Genomic DNA, 18,241 nt, shown 5'->3' with positions numbered 1-18,241 from the left:
GTTTACATTGAGTGTTTCGCATATTCCACATGTTTTAAAGTATATTTTATATACAGCAAAAGTTGTTTATACAATACTCAAGCGTGACTCAAAGAGTGAGTTTTTTTAACTCTCAACACTGAATAAAACTCACTCATACGCGACAACTCAACAAATACAACTTCCAATTGGTTTTGTTTGTATCTCACAGTTGCGTATGAAACGAAATTGACTTTGAGAAACACACTACCACCACCACCACCTTAAAACCACCAACAACAACAATAGCAATAACAAGAAGAACAACACACGCGCTCAGCAAAAACAAGGTAGCGCCATCAACGGCCGACCTGTGTTTGGGCTATTGAGTGAAATGCGTTTGTGGCCAAACGGCTGGGCATTGCGGGCACTGTGTACATAGCTCATGCAGCTCATGCCGCTCACTCGGTGCGGCTCAATGTGATAAGTGTCGCGCTGCGCCGGAAAATATTAGCTTCGTCGGACCTGTTTCCATTGAGTGCGATTCAGTGCTTGAGACCGGTTCAAATCGATTGAAGCAAAATTACGGCGCTACGTTGGCGTGCGGATGCAAATACACGGAATCGTCACATTAACGAACGAACGAACGGTACGATAGTGTGTCTGAAAAATTATCAAAAAATAAATATATGTACATATATACACGTACGAACGTCAAATTGGCAACTGTAGAGAATTTTGCTTAAATAAAAAAACGAATTGAAAATGCAAACAAAGTGTTGTGAAGGCCAATTCTGTGTGTAAGTGCGTGTGATAAAGTGAAAAAAAATATTGAAAAAATATTAAAATTTTAAACAAATTTAATTAAAACCGTCTATGTAAATAAGTAGCAAAAGTACAAAGTTTAATCGAAAATAAATAAAATAAAGTGTTAAAAAATACAAAAATATCAAAAAAAAAGACAAGTTTGTGTTGAAAAAATTAGACGGAATGTATTTGAATAAGCAAATAAAAACAGTGAAATTTAATTGCTGCTGATTGGAAATCCATTAAGTCATAAGTAAATGGTAATAATAAAATAATACTAAAATTTTCACATAAAAATTTACACGCTGTGACCCCAAAAGCCTCATGTTGCAAGTTTAAAACACTCTGTAGTGGCTGCTTATCAGCTGAAAAAGCTGCTGAAAATTATTTCATGCATTGTTTCCACTAAAGTGCTGGCCTTTGAGCGCTCAACTTAATGAATTGTGCAAACGGAAAACTAATTTTATGACATAGTTTTGTTATTGATAACATTTTTATTTATTATAATGTGTTGCATGCAAGCTTATTAGCTCGAACTCGCGTTTGTGTGTGTGTTTAGCGTTACAATTTGAGTGCTCGTGACGGCAGATGGTCTTCAAGTGTTGCTACTTCATGACATAATTGCTTTCAAAGGCTTGCTATTGCCTGCCTAATAGTAATATTGTAGTATTTAATTGTTGAAGCATACAGCTGGCTGTTGAAGTGGTGTTGCGGCTCGCGCCAGCATGCACATTAACGGTGGATTATTTCTATATACACACATATGCTATTATAGAGCTGCAGTTGATTGCTGCAGTTGAAAGCCTACTTAGTCTGATCAATTGAGCGCTGTCAATGCGTTGAGAGTCAATTAGGCAGCGATATTTTTGTTGAAAAAATTATATTGATAATCAGCGCAACAAATTAAATATGTGGAGCACTTAAGCGTAAATAAATATATTTATAGCTTAAAAATTATTTTTTATTCACGAAAATAGTTTAATTGATGCATTTTTCCATATATAAATAAGCGCTAACAACTTTTGTTGCAAGCAACACCTACACATGCAAACACAACTAAGCGTGTTGTAATTTTCACCGCTACGCCAGCATATATTGCTAATAGTTACAAAAAAAAATTACAAACACAACAAAAAAACAGCAAATTTTCTAAATTGTCTTTGGCATTGCTGACTTTATTTCAAACTTGCTGCAGTGAAGATTTTCTTCACCTTATTGTTGCTGTGTACAATAAAAGCACATATGGTCACAAATGCAGCAGGCCCACTTGCTGCCACACGGCTTTTGATACGTTTTTTATTGCCACACTTGTATTCATGTTGTTGTTGTTGTCGTCATCGTCGCGGATGTTGCCGCGTCGGACGCGGTCATCAACTGCAAACAATTCGCGATTTGCTTCGTTGATTCAAAGTACGCAGCAGCAGCAGCAGCAACAACAGCAAGTGAAGAAGAAAAAGCAGCAACTACCAACAATAAAAGCAACAACAACAGCAGCAGTAGCTAGCAAGCAATAGCGAAAACAACAGCAACTGCATTTTTCTGCAACTTGTTCGGCTGCTTGCAACTTGCCTATTAATATACATGTAGCTAAACATGTATGTATATGTGTTCGCATGTGTGTGTGTAGCAACATGCATGTTCGCTTTTGCGGCCTGTGTGCTTACGCCCCGCTAATTTTCCAGCACAATAAAAACAAAACAAAAGCACAAACTTGCTGCAAGCTGCCCGGCAATCAACTGTTCATACACACTCATACATAAGCACTTTCTGGCTAGCTGCCGCAACCGGCTTTTGGCCAAGGCAGTAAAGCAAAGCGAAATGCCAATTTCAGCTGAAATAAAAACAGCAACAGCAACAACAACAACCACAAGAATTGCTGCTGCAAAAAATATACGCCAAGAAAATCTAAACCTGCTGCAAGTGTAGCAAAACAACAACAACAACAAAAATAAAAATAGGTGGCCACTACAAAATGTGTTTTAATATTTATTTAAAGGCGCAGCGGAAAGAAAGTATTTTTTTACGCAAAAATACAAATAAACTGCCATTTTACTGCAAATTGCAACATTTCCGCTTAAAAGGTTGTCAATAAAATGAGCGCAACAACAACAACAGCAAATAGAGACATAAATAAATAAATTTGTTTGTACTATGTACGTGTGTATACTAAAGCAACTTCCTTTTTTTGCAGCTTTGTCCAACAACAACAACAACCAACCCAACCTAAAACGTACGTGCAACATATGCCACATATCTACGCGCTTGTTTGTTTGTCTGTGCAACAACTAACACTCACGTATTAGCGAATTTGCATAGCAAATAAAATTATTTTGTCGCTGCAACATTTCTACAACAAGTAAACAACATACGCCTGTGTTGTTGTTGTATGTAAACATTTGTGATTTGTGTCTGTGTGTGTGTTGCAAGCGTAACTGAAAGTGTCATCTTCAGCGTATTTCGCGTCGCGTCTGTGTGTGCTTAAGCACAACAATTTGCGTAGAAAAGAAATTTATTTGCTTTTACCTGCCTCTTAAACGTGCAACATACATACATACATACTGGCTGTTTGCCGTACAAATCAGAATTGAATTGGATTATTTACGTGCCACCTATTACTAATTGGATTTGAAGCATTTTAAATGCTATTGCTGCTTAAAGTGAAGTGATTGCTCGCATTGTTGTTGCTGTGTCATCAAGTGTTGCAGGTGAGTTTTTGTGCTAATGCTACACAGTAAATTGATTTTATATGTTAAGTAGTATGAGTGGATTCTTTGGGAAGGAGATTTTTGTTGGGGACTAGAACGTGTTTGAAGCCAAAGTAGTGTCTTTTGGTATATACTATGTTATGTATCTACTAGAGATAGAAGTATGTAAGAGTCTCGAACCTTTTTCTTGCAATTTTTGCGAAGCAATTCAATTAAGAACAATTCTTTAAAACATTGAAACCCTTATCATTAAACCATATATAATTCTTTCTTTTCTGCCCATATATATGACATATATATTTCTACATATATGCCTGCCACCAAAGCACAATACCTTAATTTAAATGTCAAAAATTCAAAAAAAAAAAACTGCACGTCTACATTACAAATCCTCATTGCAACAATGAATATTAATTGCCTGGGTACACCTTTATTGGAGCGTTTTTGTGCGAACACAAGAGCATCAATTTTTCGTGACAACTCAATTGTATCCTTAGTCGCCTTTAGTGGTCATGTCCTTTTCGGCGCTGCGTTCGATGAGGGTATAACGAAATGCATTTCTGTTGAAATGTGTTCTTTGCTTTGATAATGATGACTTTAGGTTCACATTTGAGAAAGAAAAGAAAAAAACAGTAGGGAGCGGCGAGGTTTTTTGTTTTGTTTTTTTTTTTTGTTTTGAATAAAATGAAAAGTGGAAAAGGTCTACATATCAATACCTAACTCATCTATAAAGTCGAGCGTAAGACATATGGAATTGTGTAGGAATGCCGCCGACAGAAGGGAAAAGCGACAGCTGGTTTTTTGTGCCTCAAAACCGCTAAAGAGTTATAATTGTCTGACAGGAGGAGGGTAGCGGTATTGAACGAATTCATGACTTTCTACACTCTCAGTATAGCACACGCATAAGAGTGCGACTTTAAAGGGAACATTATTATATTTTCTTCTAGATTATTGTATCAAAATGTGTGCAATCAGGATGCAAAGTAATTTCTTTCACTACCTTCACTTTTATGACAGCATATATTCTACATTCTAATGAAGATATTTCTTAAAGAATGCTTGAATTAACTAAACAAAAAAATGCGTGCCACACGACAGCTGCTTTCAATATGTCTTCATCCAATTAACTAAGTTTGTCTACTTTAAAGTATGACAAGCAGTTCCTCAATTATTTTTTTTCGCTCAAGCAGCAATTTATTATATTTAAAATGCGCCTAATTGTAGTTAACATTAAATTATGTTAAGGTTACAGTTAAAAAAAGAAGATGAAAGCACGATTTTGGTGACTTCCTCCTATCAGTTAAGATTTTTCCTTAATAATTCTTTACTAGGTATAATTCTGTAGCTATCAACTAACCTCTATCAACACCTCATTTAAATGCGCCTAATTGTATGCTAACTTACGCAATTAAAGGTCACTTTTACACTAAAGATTAGCTGTTGCCTACCTTTAGGGTGTCATGACATTTCCTGTCCTGTTGTACGGAAGATTAAAGCGACAAATCTAAAATATGGCAGGCTTAAAATCGTGATTTCCTCTGAACAACTTAAAGCCTTACGACCACAGAGTACATTATCACTAGCGATAACATTTCTTCATGTTTGTTGCCTATCAACAGCTTGGTGGATGTGGCACGCACTTTGTAAGCAAAAAAATAATTTCGTTGGCACGTTTTTCTGCAATCTTTCACTTACACATGTTGCAAGCATAATGTTTAAAATTTCTGTCTGCCAAAAAGCACTCAATCTTGCGCATGTGATAAGGCTTCCAACGACTTTTCCAATGATTGTACACTGTACGCTGTCGAGCAGTAATGCCAATTTTTTTTGATGTGCACTGCACCCTTGAAGAAAAATCACCGCATGTGTTGCTTAACTAATTTAGTAGCACACACTTTTTCAAAACAGCACGTTGCCATGTTTTCAAAAAAAAAATAAAGAAAAAAAAAATTGCACAAATTTTAACAGCCCGAAAAAAGTTTTTCCTTTATTTGTTTTTATTATTTAACATTTGATTTATGACAGTTTAACATTTGCTTTGTACATTTCCCACAACACACACACACACACAGAGAAAAATAAAAAGTGCAACCTTTAATGCATTACTAAGGGTAACATAAGGCAATTATTGGCATATGGTCGGATTAAGCTGTGCGGTTGCCGGTTGGTGGGGTGGCTGTCGCCGTGAGATAAACACACTTTGGACTTACGATTTATGCTTTTATATGCGCTTCCTCCATTGTAATTGTAATAACAAAAATAACAATGAATGAATAAATAGCGGATGTTAACGAGTGGTGGTTGGCAACCACCGCCGTGTGCCGTTTGGAAAATTACGCACTTTTCTAATTTCCACTGTCACAATTTTTACACAGGACAGCAGCAGTTAATGAAATGGGTCGGCGCTGCCAAAGTGCTAAAATCCGTGTAGTACCCGTGAGGGCGGGGTTGCTGAGTAGCATATGATGAGATGATTACACTGCATTGGCCTTAGAGGATGGGTGCAACAACAAGAAGAACGTGCTTTGCTGTTGAGTCACACTTAGTTTTGGTGGTACTGCTAGTTTTCTATGAATAAATAAGCGCTATATAAGTACATATACTGATATACTCTTAGTTAGTCATCAAGTATGACTGTATACGCTTTCTTCAGCAGCAATTTAATGCTATCTTTCTACAATTTACTTTAGTTACAGCATTCCATGAGAAAATTACCAGCTGATAAAAGGGGAGCTGCGTAAAAACGAAAGTTACATGCGTGAACTATTTCAAGGTTTTCTGAGTGGGTCGTGGCAGCTTCGCATGTTGCATGTACAGTTGAGCGTCTTTAGTGAGAAGTTTATATGCTTTAACAATTATTAATATAAATGAGAAACCCACTAAAATAATATTTTCTACAAATATTTTCAAATTTTATTAAGCTCAAAGTAAATTAAATTGCTCTCGGGGTGTTATTTACAAACAATTTTAAAAAATACTCGAAAAAAAATATTTTTTTTCTATTTTATCTATAATCTCTTCTACTGCTATCTACTGTTATGAAAAAAAATCAAAAACTATATAAAAGATCAATTATTAACCTCACAAATATTTTGATATAAGTTCCTTCTCAATTTCCATCCAAAAAAATTTGAAAATTTTCGAAAATTTTTTAATTCAAAAACAAATCTAAAATTGTATACTACATTCAGTCAATTCACTATTTTTTTTTTTGAGCTAATTAGTTCCTTATTTCGTAAACAAAAGTTCCTTCACACATATTCACGACACTTACTCACCACGCAATTACTTTAGTCCCGCTGCTAAGTCGGTGTGGATGACCTGAGTTTGTATTTATAAGAATTCTATATTTATGTTGATAAAGTATTCAAATGCTTCATACATATTAAAAAGCAATCTTTCAAAGCGCCAAAGGAGAATACACTGGTATTATCTGCTTAACCATGAAAAATGATACGAAATATGATTGAACTCACAAAACTATCGGACACGCTGTATTTACATAATGTCTAGCTCCAGTATATTTACAAACAAACATACATACAGACACAAAAATAAATTGCTTTGTTTTTAATTTTTGATCAGCGTAAAGCGTAAAGTCCATAAGTAAATAGTCAAACACAAGCGGAGACAGCAAATAAGAGTCAGTACCGATCCGAAAATGGGCTAAACAAATACATAGATCACAGTGTTTAATCGCAATCAATTCTCTCTGTGCATTACCAAAAAAGCGAAACAAAGGGATTTTTCAACGATGCATGACATGAAAAATGACGCACTCCCAAAGTGTAAAAGTAAAAATCACTGGCAATCACAAGTAAGCAGCCAAGCAGCCAGCCAACCAATCAACCAGCCAGTCAGTCAGTCAGTCAATAAACAATGCGGGGAAATTCTTCAAAAAGTCAAATGAACGATGAATGTGTGAACACTCAGCGCAGCGCGGCTGTCGAGAGAGGGGGGAGTGAGGAGATGAATGATTGTAGGAGTGGATGGTAAACAAATTTACTTGCGCGCGCTCGTAAGTAGCAACGCACAAAAGCACAAAGAAAAAGCGTAATGCGAAAGAAGTCAAAATAGATTGCGCTGCGCCTTCTGGGAGTTGTGAGATGCTGGAGGTTTTGTGAGTAGCTGGAGTAGCAACAGCAGGCGGCGGGGGCAACGAAATTCAAATTTTTCACATTCACCTTAATCAAGTGTAAAAAATTTCGATTTCTTGATTTCTCAAGCTCAACTAAGGCAGGGGCGTGCGCCCCATCGCTGCGCCGGAGTGTGCGTGCGTGTGTGCTTGCGCGCGTATTTATGCTTCTCAAGTGTAACAAATGCAACGCATGAAGTTCGTGCACACATGAATGAGTTGTTGAATTGGATTTTCATTTCATTTCGAATTTTTTGCTGCAGCATTTTTTTGCTGCTTATGCTGGTTGTTGTTGTGTGTTTTCCGTTGGCAGCGCACACCGCCCGCCGCCGCCACCGCCGCCATATCATTAATCATTTCTTCGTTATGAGTAGCGGTAATGCGAACGAAATTGAAATGGTATGAAGTGTTTAGAAAGCAAAAAAAAAAAAAACAACAACGCCGCTGATGCCCGTGAAAAATCAGCAGCTATAAATCCGCTCGTGTGCGCATATCACGCGTTGACTTCATAATTCTTTATGATTGTTAATTTTATGCAGTGTGATTTTGGCTTCATTTGCTTGAAATTACGTGGGCTGCTTTTGTTGTTGTTTTTTATATATTTTTTTTTATATTTTTTGATTTTACAAATATAAATTCTGTTTGCCAATAATATTTTTCTGTTATCGAAAATTCTCAAATTATAACTTTATATTTATCATTTACTTTCATTATTTGCTATTGCAACATCGTAAATTTATGCCATGCGGCATCTGTCTATCTTTTTGTAGTGATTTTTTGTTTGCATTTCTATGCAACGCATTGTTGCAAGTTGTATTTTTGCTCTTTCTTTTACATGTTTTCCGTCGCATTGTTGCAAGTTGTATTGTGTGTCACGTTTACTTGTTTTGTCCGAAAAGATATTGATCTGGAAATTGGCTCAACTGATTGCTGCCGCCCCAACTAGTCGGAATTGCGTGTGCCTGATTGTATGCCGGTCGTCTGACTGCCACTTGTGGTTGTGCCTGTCTATTGTTGCATGCGATTGTATGTGTGTCTGGACTACAGTGTTGGGTGTGGAGTAGTGATAAAGTGGGGATTGAATAAGCATTGGATTGTGAAAAAAATATTAGAGTAAGGGCATCACAGATAAAGACTGTTAAGAAAATAAAAATCGTTTATATTACTTTCAAATGTTTCAGCCATGATTTTAAACAAATTTTTAGGGATTTTATCTTATAGGAAAAATATTTTCAATTCCAACTGGATTTTCATTAAGTAAATTTTCATAAATTTAATGGGATTTATATTTTTTTTTTTTGCAAAGCAGCTGTTTATAGCATTGATTCCACGAGCGCTTAATGTTCAAAATTAATTTGTTGCATGAGTTCTAACTAAGCCTATTCCCATTCTGAAAACAAATCCTACAAAAAATTATTTGTCATGTTCCCAATTATATGACCACCACCGTGCTAGCCTGCCTTTATGCAATAAACTGAATTTCTTTAATATACACAGCATTTTCCACAGCTCCTCACACACACACACTCACACTCTAAAGCATACGCACATTGTTCGTTGTTACCTTTAGCCTGCTCTGATTGGTGTTTTTCATCAACTCACGCTGCTGCTTGCAAACAACAACAACAACCACACAACTGCCACAGACACAAGCAAACAAGCATATAATGTTGCATCAATACTTGTTTCAAATCATCTCATCGCATCGCATCTCGTCTCATCTCGTCTCGTTTGGCTGCTCTTGTGGCTGGCAACACCGGCCGCAACTTGCTGCTGCTGCTGCTGCAACGTCAGTAGTTACCACAAGCCACAGCAACGTATCGCGCTGCATCAACAGTCACTTTGTAGCACGTCAAAACCGTAGACTTATACATAGCCGTGACCATGCTGCTTTTGTTGTTGTTGCTGTTGTTAACTATAATGTTGTTTCATATATCCATCATATCCATATAAGTGGCATCGGTGCTGCGGCATCTTTGGCTATATTGTATCACTTGTATATGTGTGTTTGTGTGTGTGTGTGCTGCTACAGCTTCATCACTTATCAGCTGAGTTCGAGTTCGTATCTAATGCGCGTACAACACGTTCGTTCGTACATCTTTGACACAGTTGCCTCACATATTTATGTAGTTAGAGGCTTGTGCTACATGCCAGCATGTGTGTGTTTGTTGCTGTACATTGTTGTATTTGGAGCATGTCCCCTGCAGTGAAAATCTGAGTTATTGAGACAAATTTCTAATTAAAATTTTGTTATTTATATTTTTTATGAAGCAGATACTCCAGTTGTGGCATATAATTCATATATAAATTACAAAATGTTGCAACTGCAACTGTTGAAGGATATATGTATGCTTGAATAGGCATATCACGTTATTGGATACGTATTGTTGTCATAATAAAATTATGATGCAATTACGTAACTATATAGTTCCCACGCCTGTGTATAGACTGAGTTGACACCGTTAAGTACAGTCGCTACAGCGAATAATACAAAAATATTTCAAAAAAAAAATTAAGAATGATTTTTTTTGATTGGGAAAGACATTTTTGATGAATTTTTTTCAATAAATATATATATACTTTTTTAAATTTTTCCAACAATTAGTAAAAATCTGACAGCACGGGTAATCAAAATTATTATTTTTAATTTTTTTTTATCAGGGTACCGTTATTCAAAATTCTCCACAGAATTAAACTTTTAATTTTATTCACAAATACCTCACACACGCTTAAAGAACACCAACAATAGTACTTCAACAGTTTTATGACTTTCAATGGGCATAAACAAATATTATTTGCAATTCAAATTCACTCATAATAACTTATACTTTGTTGTTGTACAATTATTTCTTCAACATTGTTGTTATTAGAACTTTCACGCCCCTAACACACACACTTACTAAACACTTGTGGCAAGTAAGTGTGTGCGTCTGACAGCACAAATGTGTGTCCCCAAAGCACTGCGAACGCCATTAGCTCCAGCCACAAACTTGATCTAATTGTTTTCGAAATATGCGCCAAAGAGAAACATTTGAAATTCGAAACTTTGCGGAGCGAGTATTCCGTCGGCGCTGACACAAGTGTCATTTAGTTGCAACAAAAACAAGCCAGACTATTTACATACAGATCTTGAGACAAACAACCATTCTATATGTGCTGCGTGTAAACTAACACGCAATTTTTGCCATTTTCTTGGGCAGATGCTGAGGCGCATTCGTTCATTAAAGCGCCGAAAAGTTCTCTCTCGCTCCCAAAGATAGCAAGCCTGCAAAAGCGACGCTTTACGCCTTGCGTCGAAGTGGAAAGTTGCCTTTTCACTTTTCAACTGCCTAATCACCTACAAACAAATATATTTATTTTGCTCTTAATATTTGCATATGCTTTTGACTTTGTCTGCTCGGCTTTTGTGCAATTTAGTGTGGCATGTGGCAAGTTTTCGTCAAAGTTGCAAACTATGTAAACACAAACACACAAAAAGTAAAAATTTTTGACAAGTACTATATATGTATGTATGTGGAGAGTGTAACTTCCTAGCTTAGCTTTCGTTTTTCCTACAACAACAACAACACCAACGAGTGCCGTTTAAGCGCTCACTTGCTTCACAGCACAAAGTTGCTGGTTTATGGCGACCCATCCTTCGGCAACTTTACGGCCTTTACATTTTTAGTGAACACTTTTTCGCCTAGTTTGCTTCAGGTCCTCGTTGCTTTTGCTGAAGTTAAGTTAAGTTCTTGGAAAAACCTTTGGCTTTGCCAAAAACGTATTTAATGCTCAGTGGAAATTAATTTCAAGGTGTCCAAGTTGTCGTATTTTCTCAGCTGTTTTTGTTTGCGCTGAGAAGAATTTTAAATTTCAGCCGCACTCACCTTATTCGTATTTATTGAGATTTTTTTTGGTATATTTCCTTTTTAGTAATAACTTACCGTTATATGCTTGACATACTCCAAATACTCCAAGGATGCTGTGCCGCAACAAAATGTAATTATTTGTGGCACGTTCGTATTTTCATTGGTTTGTGGCATGTTGCTTATTATTGCATGCAACTGAGTCACGTTTGTAAATCTCAATAGGATTATAAAATATTTTCCTTTAAATAACGTGAGGATATAAATCAAATTTGTGTTATGCTGAGAGCGTCCTTTTCGTGCAGTCAAATCGGTCGCAATTTGGGGGACATCGTACATGAAAGCTCATTTATTTCATACACGAATTCGAAACCAATATGGTCAGATTAAAAGTAGCTCTTATTCCCGAATTTAATTAGTTTCGACAATTTTAAATTACAAGCTATAAATCTGATGTGATCTCTCGCTTGATATTTTTTAATAATTGTTGTACAGTTATATGAAAAAGAAGCGTCTTTGGTAGGTACCTTTATAATAAGCATTTTCAATTCCTTCATAATTTCAAACTTAACGTTAATAAAATAGACGTCATCCTAAATGTAGGCAATAGTTTGTTCCTCGAAATCAGCATAGTCTACATTCAGGCGAAATCTATATAACCAAGCTATAAGGCTTAACATGGATCTTGATCTAATCTTCAAAGGTATAACCATTTCTTGCGTTCTTCATAAGATATCTTTCTACAGTTACTATGCCTTTTGACTTTCTTTCCATCATATTGATACATTTTAAACACATTTCATGCTCTCAAAAGAATTTATGAACTTCTGAAACGGTGTTCTAAAATTTTTAAGCTTTTTTTTTGGATATTTATAAAATTCATTAACCCACTTCAGTCATTACAAATTGAAGTTTTGACAGTATAATGTGCTCTATAAAAAATGTATCTATACAAAACCGTTATTAACAAACTTCATTTAATTTTTCTTTTCTGCTTCCACAGCAGCGTTTGACAAGCGCACAATTGTGGCATCTATTTATTACAACATAAAGAATGAGTGGAAAACTTTTTCTAAAGAATATAATTTTATACTTAATGAAATTTTTTATGATTTTTTTATGAAGCCGTTGCACGTGCCACACAGTTAAATGATGGCAACCGGCTGCGTTTAATTACAAAAACGCATAACTCGAAACAATTGGCCTAAATACTAGAGAGGGTAGGTAGCCAAGGAAACTTGCAACAAATATTATTAAAGATCAGATCAGCGCCATCTTAGATTGCTTTACAAATATTTATGTAAATATATATATATATATATTGAATACAAAATTGAAATAGCAACAAAATTGCAGGTGATAGACAAATAAAGTTTACACAAAAGCCTAATTCCGCCCTTAAGTTGCGCTAAAAAATGTTTGAGGCAAATAAACGCCACATTTTATATTACAGAAATCGCGCATTACTTATGTACAAGCGCAGACATCTTAACTGTATTTATGTATGTGTTTATATGTAATTTTTGTTGCACATCCCCCGATGGCTACGGGCCAGCATACTAATTCGCTTTAGGTTTCCCCAGTGTGTCATTCACGAAAATTTTTGTAGCCTATAAAAATTTGTCCACACACACTCATACATGCATAGAAGCAGACAAGATTTACCACTATGCGCTTTTATAACCGCCACAACCGGCGTATTTGCCTTGACAAAGTTTTTCTTATATCTTACACTGTCACACACACACACACCTACATACAGGGAAACAGTGAAACTCGCATATTTTACTTTTCATCTTATTCGCATTTTGTTGCTTTTGTTGTGCTTGTGCTTGGCCGGCATGAATGTCATGACCTTTTGTCAAAGAAGCGTTAAAATACATATTTTTCGTACGAATATCTTCGCAAGTCAAGCTGGAAATATTTTTATAAGACACCTACACAAACAAACGACCAATAAATGTTCGTCTCTGTGCGTCTCTGTGTGTGTGTGTGCGTCCGTTTATTACGCTCGTATACTCGGCAACCACTTGCTCATTGTGACGTCTCCAAGGTATTCTAGTCCTGCTGCTGCTCGCTGCTGGCTTGTAATAAACATAATCGTAAATTTAGTGAACAGTTTCATCTTCACTACAACAGCAACAACAACAACCAGCTGGAGTAGTAGTGGTAGTGGCAACAACAAAACTTTTACGTCTCCAATGCGCATCGGTACTTGCGGCACAACACCTTCGGGGCATTCCACGCACACACAGAGAGAGAATGAAGCACACCCACTTACACTCTCTTTCACGTTTTATATGGTAAGCGTTGCGAAGAATATGGCTGCTAAAGTAAAGTTTTTGGCACTCAACGCCAGCCACACAAGCCAGCTATTTATGTGTTATACACTTAAAGATATTTGGTTTGTAAACATTTGCGTACACGTAAATATTTCATTACCACAGCGTGGATGCTTCATTTATTTATTTTCACTTTTTTTCTATCTTCCTTTCTTATATATTTTTGACATTTTTTATTTATTTTTTTTTTATTTTTTTCGTCAACAATGCTTACATTGTTTGTTACACCTACAAAGGCAGCCTTGACAATGTGGCACGTGCATTGGCATTCTTATATTACTTGCCACAATTTGATTTGATTTAAAAAAATTGATAATTTTCTTCTGCGTAAAGCTTCACAGCTTTGTATGTGGCTTGCGACAGAGCGCTGGAAAATTAGCCTAAAAGTTGTTGTTAATACCGGAAATTGCATGCAAATCTATAACAAGAAATCTTTGTGTACCTTTTAATACAGTTTGATACCTTAGAGCCGGCAGCCGCTTTAAAGATTCCGCATAATCGTAAAGTAATATCGCATAAATAAGATTGTGAATTAGAATAAGTATGACGGCATAATGATAAGGCAGTTATAAGAAGTATATTATAGATCAATGTCACTTAATTAAATTTGATTACATTTCTTTCGGAAAGAAATCATGACTAGAGAAGCTGTGAAGGAGATAGATTTTAAAGATGATGAGATGATCTTCATCAGTATTATTTTAATTTTTCGTTTCTCGTTTTACACCGCCAACGTTATTAGATATCAGCCCAAATGTAGGCAACATTTTACTATTGGCATGCCAAATATTTTATTGCATGAAAAACTTAGCCTACAATCAGGCGCTTAACTTAATTATATTGGCAGAGTCATATAACTTATCTAATAAGAATTATTTAAATTCTGGATACCAGTATTGCTACAAATGTTTAATTAAAAAAGAAACTATTATACTCCGTGCAACATGTTGTGAGTGTATAAAAAGTTATAAAATTATGAATTTTTTCCTACGTAGAGAGATTTTTTATACTCAAAAACAAAAAAATAAAAAATAAAAAGGAACATGCCTTATTCAAACCATTATTATTTTTATTATTTTTATTTCCAAAAATTTTGAGTAATCACATCTACTTAAACCAGCTTAACCCAACTGTCAGCCATTTAACCAACTCCATTACGCTAACCACACACTATAAATTACCAAATGAGCGTGGCATCGTGGCATACTTCATTAATATTATATACGAGACATTTACCTAAATTAAAAACCTGCACACCAAAATGATAGCTTTTTAACTAATACGAAAATATGGCCCAAATACCATTGTTGCAGTCTCGAGAGTCTCCGAGGTAAGCAAAAGTAATTTAATATACCCCACAAAGTGACACATACATTTCCACCCACCTACTTGAGGCTGATCACAAGCGACACCTCACTAAATTTTTAACGCGCAAGTGACAGGCGTATCCTCTTTCATTAAAAAACCATAACATTTACATATACATATATACATGTGTGAGTGTGTGTTTGTTTGTTGGTGTGTGTGCTGTGTGTAATCAAAAAATGCGGAAACGGCATGTCAGTGAAGTGTAGAAGTACACTCGTTTACTTGAAGATACAAATAAGGCCATATGACACTTAGTACATTAACTACACGACACGACTGTATGAATGCGAATAAATTTAAACGTCTGCTTCATAAAAATACTGTTGACAAAACGTCACACAAGCACACACACACATATCTACATTGATGCGCTATGCGCTTGTATGTTTATGTAAATTCAGGCTTAAGCGCTGAGTGCTATTTGATATGACACGCACACGCGGTGCGGCACAAAGCGGCCAAAAAGCAAAAACACTCGTAAATACATATTAACATATGTATGCCTGTGTGTGTGTGAGTGCATACCTTTTGTTTAAGAATTCTGGCACAAATATTTCACAAAAATGTAAGTGCGTGTGTGTGTGACATGAAATATTTCACTGCTGACACCAAACTCATACGTGTGTGTGTGTGTTTGTAGTTGTTTTTGTGCTTGCCACATAATGGCGCACACGCATTTAACTCAATTTAAAATAACCCTAAATCGCTTATCCTTGTGGGTTTGTCGTCGCTTGCCTGGTTGTGTATTGTTGTTGTTGTTGGCATTATGTTATGCCTGCGTAATCTTATAGGCTTTCGCTTTCATTTCGGTCGCTTACAATTGCATGTTTCTTGTTTTCTTCGCATTTGCAGTTGTTATTATTGTTGTTGTTGTTTTTAGTTAGTTGCGTGCTAGTTCGCGGCGTTTAAAGCTCAACGACTCAATGCGCAGATGCCCAAGTGGAAATACCAGTTTAACCCTCCCGATCACTGGGCCATACCGGTGTGTCCAACACTCAACCAACCGTACATAGCCATCACATCCACCGTAGCGAACTCACCAATCAAGCGTCTAACCAAACTGACAGGAGGCACCGCTGCAAGATCGCTGTTGTGTGTCTGTATGTTTGTTTATTTGTATTTGTTGTTTTCCGTTTCGTTTTGCATTTCCATTGTGTGGCTTCGCGTTGTGTCGCTAGTTCCTGCTGCTCCTTGACACACTCCTTGAAGAAACAACAACAACAACTTTAGTTTTGTTTGATTGTCTTATGGCATATTATCTTACGCTGTATATATATTTGAATGTGTATGTGTGTGTTTGTTGTGGGGAAGTACCAACACAATAACAACAACAACAACAACTCATTGTTTGTTGCTCACATGTGACGGTATTGGGTTTCAGGCGTGTCAACACTTGCTTTCAGCAACACTAACTGCCAACTCACATCAAAACCGAAAACCTCAAAAGCAACAACAACAACAAGAGCAAATATATTTTCGAATGCATACGTATGTGCTTCAAACCAGTAAAAGGGGTGTGAGTGCGCCAAAATATTAAAACCAACTCGCATATTTATGCCTGCCACAGCATGGTGTGAGAAGTGTGAAAAATATATTCCAATGAATTTGAAGCCTCACAGCAGCAACAACAACAACGCGGGCAGCATATTTGTCAGTAAGACAATACCAGCATTAAAACAAAACGTCCATTTCATTTACATATCCACAAATAATTCACACATATCATTCGTCTTTGTTTCGCTGTGTTTTTGTTGATATTTTTTTTTTCATTCTCAACCCTTGCCTTTGGGTATCGAATTATACGCACTTTTAAACAGCAGAGCGTAAAATATGTATGTATGCTTCCATATGTTTATGGAAATATATATGCAGAGCGTACATGCCGCACGCAGCTGTGATTACTGTATTTTTGAAAAATTTCCCAAAAAAAATATAGCTATAGTCCTTTATAAGTATATTTCTTAGTATGCTTTTAGGCGCTGGAGCATTATGTTGATGAATATGTGGTCATTTTTATTTGTTGTTTTTGTTGTTTTTCAAATGTTTTAATGTTGAAATGGTTGGAATTAAAATGTTTACCGTTATTTATTGCAATAAATTACTTGTACTCACCCCGAAGTGAATTGATTGTGGGTTGATATGAAAATAGCTTGAGTGTTTTGTATTTGGGTTTTGTGTATCTAAACTGAAGATTGGGTGCTGTATGTGAATTAATTTCATTATTTGGAAGTTTTATTCGACAATTCTACACCACAAAAATTTAATTATTTCTTTCGACTACTTTTGGGTTTCAAATTCTGCTGACTTTAGTATCAAGAAATGAAATTTTTTATATAAAAGAGTTAGGTTAGGGGATTTGTTGAATTCAAAAAATTTTGAATACATATTCAAAGTGAAAATTTTAAATTTCTTCCATTCAATAATATACTTTCATTCAAAAAATGAACTAATAGTTGCTTAAATACGTACTTTTAACTCTACACTGCGAAGTATCAGTACTTGCAACACGGCATAATTGAAACTACTGCAACTGAAAGCGACAACAAATCAATCTGAAACAACACAGCAGACGTATAACGCACTTCACGTGAAGTTGGAACAAACGTATTTTAACGAACAGCAACACAGACACACATATTTTACCCCGCAGTCTACACCAAAAGGCATTGCAACAGGCTCAACCCACCACACTAACTGATGCTGCAACATTGACACCACTATGCATATCAATTTTGCCGGCCGAAAGGTGAGCAGCAATGGGCTAAAATGAAAAATGCAATTAACCGTGTGCACAGACACCAGGCCGCACATGCCACAAACATGGCTGCATATGCAACGCCAGCAAGCAAGCAAGACTCGTGCTGCAATTTGACTTGTTATTGTTGTTGTCGAAGTCAACGGTATTGTTGTAATGGCGGCGCTTGCCGGCATACCGCTGGCAACTGCCAAGCAATGTGATAGAAATGTTAGACTCGCTGGCAGGTGAAGTTTGCCGCGCCTAATGAACGCTGGCAGCATGGCGAAATGTGGCAAGCGGCAACCGCACACCGGACACTGTGGGCACTGCTGCAATGGCGCATG

The 18,241-nt window shown here is 36.3% G+C and overlaps 1 protein-coding gene across 2 annotated transcripts in view; it reads left to right on the top strand.

The window, feature by feature from the left end:
* The first annotated feature begins 456 nt into the window (after nucleotides 1-456).
* LOC105213679 (probable serine/threonine-protein kinase DDB_G0267686) overlaps nucleotides 457-18,241 on the top strand; it is a 51,570-nt gene continuing 33,785 nt past the window's right edge. Inside the window, exons 1-2 of one of the 2 annotated variants that reach the window (XM_011186678.3) lie at nucleotides 457-1,025; nucleotides 2,957-3,470. The gene's annotated coding sequence lies outside the window, so the exon portion shown is untranslated. The remainder of the gene's footprint in view (nucleotides 1,026-2,956; nucleotides 3,471-18,241) is intronic. The other variant, XM_011186687.3, reaches the window with a different exon arrangement.

The sequence above is a fragment of the Zeugodacus cucurbitae genome, chromosome 4 (assembly GCF_028554725.1).
Source record: "Zeugodacus cucurbitae isolate PBARC_wt_2022May chromosome 4, idZeuCucr1.2, whole genome shotgun sequence".
Classification (NCBI taxonomy): Eukaryota; Metazoa; Arthropoda; class Insecta; order Diptera; family Tephritidae; genus Zeugodacus; species Zeugodacus cucurbitae.
The sequence above is the reverse complement of the archived record's forward strand: the minus strand, read 5'-3'. Positions and strand labels throughout refer to the sequence as shown.